Source organism: Nicotiana tabacum, chromosome 22 (assembly GCF_000715075.1).
Source record: "Nicotiana tabacum cultivar K326 chromosome 22, ASM71507v2, whole genome shotgun sequence".
Lineage (NCBI taxonomy): Eukaryota > Viridiplantae > Streptophyta > Magnoliopsida > Solanales > Solanaceae > Nicotiana > Nicotiana tabacum.
In genome coordinates, this window is record NC_134101.1 from 19457994 (window position 1) to 19465204 (window position 7211).

Below are 7211 nucleotides of genomic sequence, written 5' to 3' on the forward strand. Positions count from 1 at the left end.
TGCTCCAGGTACAGTCATGTTCCCAAATAGAATTCCTTTCTAGGAATTCTTCGATCAATGCAACCTACTCCAGTTCTGTCGTGGACTTCATCTCGTGCGTCTCTTCTGATACTTGAAAATACCTTGGTAGCTGATAATGTTCCGACTCTTCTGTATGCGGGTTATCTTCCTTTGGTTCGGGGGCAAGTGCCGGTTCTAGTAATTGCTATACCGCACATTCCTTTCCTTTGCTACTGGAAACCGAAATTGCATTTATCTCCCTTGCTACCTGTTGATCACCCCTTATTTGTTTGATCCCCTCGGGTGTCAGAAATTTTAACAATTGGTGATATGTTAAAGGCACGACTTTTATCTCGTGCAGTCGTGGCCTTCCTAATATGATGTTATACCCCATATCTCCATCTACCACTTAGAAGAGTGTTGTGTTCATTACTCCCTCAGCATTCGTGAGCAGCAAAATTTCTCCCTAGGTTGTCACACTTACAAGGTTGAACCCGGCGAGGAGTTTCGTTCCCGCGATAATACTTTCGGTGAGTTTAGCTTGCTCCAGTACTCTCCATTATATGATATTAGCTAAAATTTCTTGGATCCACTAAAACATGTTTAATTTTAAAATCTAACACATTTAAAGAAATGACCAGTGCGGCAGTAGTAATCCATCTGTATCTTCATCCGTGAACGTGATATCGTCGTCCCAGAGTCTCTTACTATGAGTTATCGACACTTGTGTCTTCTTTCCTGCCGAAAAGGTGACCCCGTTAATTTCATTCCCTCCGAAGATCATGCTGATCGTTTGGCATGGAGGTTCTTCTCCTGCTTTCGAGGTTTCCGCATCGCCCATAGTTGTTTTTCTCTCGATCGCTCAAGAATTCTCTGAGGTAGCCATTTTTTAACAACATTGCCACTTCTTCCCGGGGGTGTCAGCAGTCCCCAGTCCAGTGGCCGTTAATGCCATGCTATTCACACCATAAATTGGGATCCTTATGGCTGAGATTGGATTTCATATGTCTTGGGAATCGTTCCTCTTTAATATTACTCCTGGCCGACACCAATTCTACGACACTGACGTTGAATTTATATTTTGATAACTTTGGGTAAGAAGAATCTCGCGACCCCTAGATTTCTCTATCCTGCAGCGATTTGTTGTTCCGGCCACGATCGGTCCTTCTATCAACGGTGAACCTGTAGGTTGTCCGAAAGTTCCTGCCATGACCTTCTGTCCGCTCGTAGGGCAAAACCTGACCTCTTGAAGTTCGTCTATCTATGTCAATATCATCTTTCATTTTTTCTCTGTTCTTCTCCCGTCCTTTGATCGACGATGGGAAGTCAACCTGATTGTCTTCGATCCTTATTTTTGACTCGTACTGGTTGTGGACATCCGCCCAAGTCATCGCTTGGAACTCGAGCAGACTTTCTTTCAACTTCCGGGAAGCGTCTGAGCTTCTCGGATTTAAACCTTTGGTGAACGCTTCAACTGCCCATTCATTTGGAACTGCTGGTATAACATCCTTTCCTTATGGAACCGGGTGACGTACTCTCGTAATAACTCGGACTCTCCCTGCGTGATCCTGAATATGTCGGCCTTTCGGGCCTTCACCTTTCTGGCACCGGCATGAGACTTGATGAAAGAATCTGCGAGCATCTCAAAGGAATTTTTGGAATGCACAGGCAATAGTGAATACCACGTTAAATCTCTCCTCGTGAGAGTCTTACCAAACACAACAAGAAAAAGCCTTATTAGGGACCAGCATTTAGTGACAGGTTTAAAATATGGTCCCTAAAAGTATATTTATAAGGATGAGAATTTTGTTTGTTCCCTAATATGCAATTTTATTTTCTAAATACATGACAAGATGAATTCTGGTCTATAAAAAAAGTCAATATCTGGTCTCTAATACGCAATTCTAGCAGGATAGGGGCGCGAACCTGAAATTAAAGTAAAAAAATGAATGCTCCAAAAATTTACTTTCACAGTAAAATCCCTCCAAGCGGCAACTAATAAACTTCATCAGAATTCAGAAGGTTGCAACTTTATCATTCAGAACTCAGAAGGTTTTCATCTCTCTCCAAGCGACTCTACACAAACTCTACCATTGGATTGTCCGTAAATCAAGAGTAAGTTTAATTTCGTTCTCTTTTATCTTTTTCTTCTTTTCGCTTTTTTTTCTTTGAGCCAGAAATCAAAATCGGGCTCTGCAATTTTTCTATTTTTTTAGTTTTTTCTACAATTGGGTTGTTTTGAGTACTGATAGTTATTGTGTGAGTGATAAAAGTGAGAGTGTTGGGTTTAAAGTTGGGGCACATAGGTCAAGGACTAGAAATTTTGACCAAAATCGTTAAAGAACCTAAAACCAAATTAGGGCAGCCTGAATTTTGAGAAGCATTGCGATTTCTTCAACACACCAAGGGATGCATAAATGGCACCACTTGTCCCTTCCTGCACGATATGTCCAAACAATGGAGGTTTGGGTGAATGTTGGAAGCTCCTGCTCCAAAGAGAATGAAGCTAGGTGGAGAACTTACTGGTAGGACATGATTTAGGAGGTAACCTTTTTCTTTTATACAGGGAGTCAAAGAAAGGCAGTTGCACAGTTTTAACATACACACCCCTCTTTTCTTTAGGAAAATTTTGCAAAACAACAGTTTTAGATTTATATTAGATATTTAGAATGAGTTGGCCTTTATATGAGAAGCTTGTAGAGTTTCATCTATGCGATGGTTTTCTCCTTTGCGATTTGCATTATACAACTCCTCTAGGGACTTTCTTGAAGGGTCACGAAAATTTTATAGGATGTCTTGTGATTTTTCATATGAGGTGATGAATTGGTTGGATTTTGTTTTACCATTAGGTGCTCTATTTCAGTTTCGTTACTCTGATTTTTTATGCGTTTTTTAAATTGTATAGCCAACTTATTACCTTTGGTAAGTCTAATCTAATATTTTAAAAAATAATTAGATGAAGAAGAAACAGTGATGTAAATTAGCTTTGTCAAACAAAATTTCTGATGAAAACATTCTATTGAGTTTTGCCATTGAATCTATTTAGTCTTGCACTCTAGTTGGAGTGATGGACTCGCTCGTCGAAGCTCTTCGCTGTCAATGCTTGCATTTACTCTGTCGCGAACTACTCGCTCCAAAATAAGGTCAATATTTTGAGCATTATAATTGTAACGACCCGACTTGTCATTTTAAGAATTTACGCCTCGTTCAGTGACTTAAGATTTCGAGCAGCCTCGCAATATGTATTATGACCCGCGTGTGTGGTCGAGTTTGAATTACAGATGATTTGGAGTGATTTGGGATACTTAGTTCCTAAAAAGGGAGCTTAAGTCTTAGGATTTTGACCGTAGTCAGAACTGTATGAAGACGACTCCGAAATGGAGTTCTGTCGGTTTTGTTAGCTCCATATGATGATTTTGGACTTAGGAGCGTGTCCGAAAAATTATTTGGAGGTCCGTAGTGGAATTAAGCTTGAAATGGCGAAACTCAAAATTTTGAAAAGTTTGATCGGGGGGTTGACCTTTTGATATCGGGGTCAGAATGCGATTCCGAGAGTTGGAACAACTACGTTATGTTATTTGGGACTTGCCTGCAAAATTTGACGTCATTCCAAGTTGGTTTGATAGGTTTCGGCACGAGTTTTAGAAGTTCATAAGTTCGATTTGTGGTGCGATTTGTATTTTCGGCATAATTTGATGTGATTTGAAACCTCGAACGAGTCCGTGATATGTTATGAGACTGGTTAGCATGATTGGACGGGGTCCCAAGGGGCTCGGGTTATTTTCGGAGTGGTTTCGGACCAAATTGGAGCTGTTTGGACTGTTGTTGCTGAAGTTTGGTTTCCTTCTTCGCGAACGCAAAGGGAGTCCCGCGTTCGCGAAGAGGAGTTTGAGGGGCTGATGAGTTGTCCTTCGTGAACGCGAAGAAGGAGTAGGACAAGACTTCGCGAACGCGGCCCAGGCAACACGAACGCGAAGAAGAAAAGGAAGATAGGGGCCTGGGGTCGTTTGGCCTTCGCGAACGCGAAGCTTGGAACGCGAACGCGAGGAGTTGGTTAGCTGGTCATCGCGAATGCGAAGAGGTAATGATGGGGCAGAAGCAGTTGGCCTTTGCGAATGCGACGCTTGTCACGCGAAAGCGAAGAAGGATTGGAGGCAGCTGGATTTTGGCCTTCGCGAACGCGAAGGAATGGTCGCGAACGCGAAGAAGGTGTATCTGGGCAGAATTAAAAGTCCCAAAAACGGGGGTTTGAGTTCATAACTCAAAATCAAATTGGGAGCTCGGTAGAAGGCGATTTTTGGAGAGATTCTTACGTGGGTGTTTGGGATAAGTTATTCTTATCCAGTTTTGATTAATTTCCATGATTATGTCTTTGAATCCATCATTTAATTCGGATTTAATGGAAGAAAAATTAAGATTTTTGTAAAATCTTCCAAAATCGAAAATATAAGATTTAGATGTCAATTTGTTATTGGAATTTGATAAAATTGGTATGGTTGAACTCATATCGGAATGGATGTTCGAATTTCATAAAAATTATGTCGGGTTCGGAGGGGCAAGTCCCGCGTTGACTTTTGTTGACTTTTTAGAATAAATTTTTAAGTCGACGTATTATTATCCGAAATTATTTTCGATGAATTTTAATGAAGTTATACAATTAATTTGGATAGATTTGAACTACACGGAGGTCAATTCAAGCAAGAAGGCTATTTTGGAATATCGGCCTAACTTCAAAAGGTAAGTGTCTTGCTTAACCTCGAGTGGGGGAAATTCCCCTTAGGCATTGAGTCTTATGTGCAACTTGGGTAATTGAAAATCATGTACGCGAGGTGACGAGTACGTACTTGGTTTATATGTGCAAATTTTATTGAGTTAAAGTCTTGAGCATATTGTGTAGTAAATTGGATAATTGTTGGCATATATTTAATCATCTACTTGTCGTGCCTAAACCCTTGTTGTTGACTCTGTTGTTATATGACAATGTGATGTGATTGTTATTTGATTATTTATGAAATTTCGTGAATTTGCTGGCTTGATAATTATTGGAATTTAATTTTATTTTGAATTTTTCCCTATGCAAATAATTAATTAAATGAGCTTAAGATGAGGTGTTTATATAATTATTAAAAATTTGATCTTTTATGAAGACTTTACTTTATGTTGAGTAATTTCTATCTCTATTGATTGTTTTTGGGTGTTGTATACATTGTGTGGAGCATTTGACAATTTGCTGTGAAATTAATTGACTTGGTTGTAGCTTTGAAATTTGGTTGTGGCCATTGGGCAAATTGTGATACGAATTGATTTTTGTTATATTGTTGTGATAATTTTCCGTGTAAATTATTGTGTTGTGTGAGTTATTATTTTGAGAAAATAAGGGTGGCATTTCACCGTTGATATTATGTGGTTATAAGGGTAGCATTTTATTGTTGTGTTTGTTAGCTATTGATATTGTCTGGGCGGAGCGATAAGGGTGGCTATAGGAGCGATAAGGGTGGCAATAGGAGCGATAAGGGTGGCTATTGATATTGTCTGGGAGGAGCGATAGGGGTGGCTATAGGAGCGATAAGAGTGGCTATTGTCAGGGACGATATGTGATGATGTGGGGTTGTGGTGTTGACAATTTTCATGTGATGTTGTGATTTTCTTGTGTTTATTTTTTATACCTTGTGCAACTTGTCTTGTTGTTAGTAAATTGATAATAATCTGATTTATGTTGAAATTGGGAGCCTGTGGCTATTGCCAGGCGGTTTATAAAATAAAATGTGGACAAGAGGTGCCGTGAATTGTGATATGAAATGGGGATATTGGCACGTGAATTGTCCATGCAGTTGTGATATAAAATGTGGGCACGAGGTACTGTGATGAAATGATAATGACATTTGGCACGTGAATTGTCCGTGCAGTTGTGATATGAAATGAGGTCACGAGGTGCCGGGCAAATATGATGATTTAATTATGGGCACGAGGTGCCGTAAAAATATGAAAATGGACTGAGACTCGTATTTTGATGATTTCACATGGTGACTTTTTAATTGAAAGAATTATATTCAAAATATTTATTTGGAAGGATTTTTACTTAGAAAGTATTATATAAAAAAATTGTATTTTGAAAGATATTTATTGAGGAAATTGTATTTGGAAAGATTTATTGAAAGAATTATATTTGAAAAATAATTATTTGAGAAAATTATAATTGAAAGAGAGTTATCTCGAAGAACTATGTGAAATACACTTATTTGAAAGGCTTGATTTAATTGGGTATAATTGTGTTTATTAATTGTTGAGTGATATTAATGATATTCTTGTTGTCTGTTGTGCATATCACTGGTTGTTTTATACTGCCCTTATTATTATTATTTGTTTCTTATTATTTTGTATATTATATTGCACAGGTTATTAGACTAGTGAGTGTCTTGACTGTACCTCGTCTCTACTCTATTGAGGTTAGTCTTGATACTTACTGGGCACCGCTGTGGTATGCTCACTCTACACTTCTGCACATTTTTGTGCAGAGCCAGGTATTGAAGATAACAGACTTGAGCAGAGTTAAAGCGAGATTGTAAGGATTCAAGGTAGAGCTGTTTGGTCTTCGCAGTCCCTTGGAGTCTTTTTATTTCATTGTACTATTAATTTATAATCAAACAGTATTGTATATTCGGTCCTCGTGATCATTCCATGTATTCAGTAGAGTTCGTGACTCAGTATTACCAGTCTTGGGAGGTTGTATATAGTAATTATTTTCGCTGTTAGATTTTTATTAGAAAAAAAATGGCTTCAAAATGTAATAGAAATCGGCTTACCTAGTCTTAGAGACTAGGTGCCCATCACGACGCCTGTGGGGATTTTGGGTCGTGACAATAATATAGGCTCTATTTTGATTCTAGTTATAATGTAAGTTTTGTTTTGATTGAAGAAGAATATTTTTGATGGAGCAGATTAGTATAGCCAATTAATTAGTTTTGTTAATAGTTATAAAACATTCATTAGTATAGCCAATTAATTAGGTTCAGGAAATCTAAGTATAAAATATTCTATAGAATCAGAAGTGATAGTCCCTCAAAGTTGATCAACAATATAGATTTGGGTGTTGGTATGAGATATTCTCCCTACTTTACATATCAACCTAGCTACTGTTGTGTAAGAGACACCTAAAACAAGAGGATATTTTAAATAAAAACTGCTATTGAAAAGATAATAAAAAGAAGTGC

General features: G+C 38.3%; 1 long non-coding RNA gene across 1 annotated transcript; it reads left to right on the forward strand.

Moving 5' to 3' along the window:
• The first annotated feature begins 1919 nt into the window (after positions 1-1919).
• Positions 1920-6937, forward strand: LOC142176756 (uncharacterized). Its single transcript, XR_012705514.1, has 3 exons — positions 1920-2115; positions 4671-4737; positions 6396-6937. It is a non-coding gene; the product is annotated as an uncharacterized LOC142176756 (long non-coding RNA).
• Positions 6938-7211: the final 274 nt, after the last annotated feature.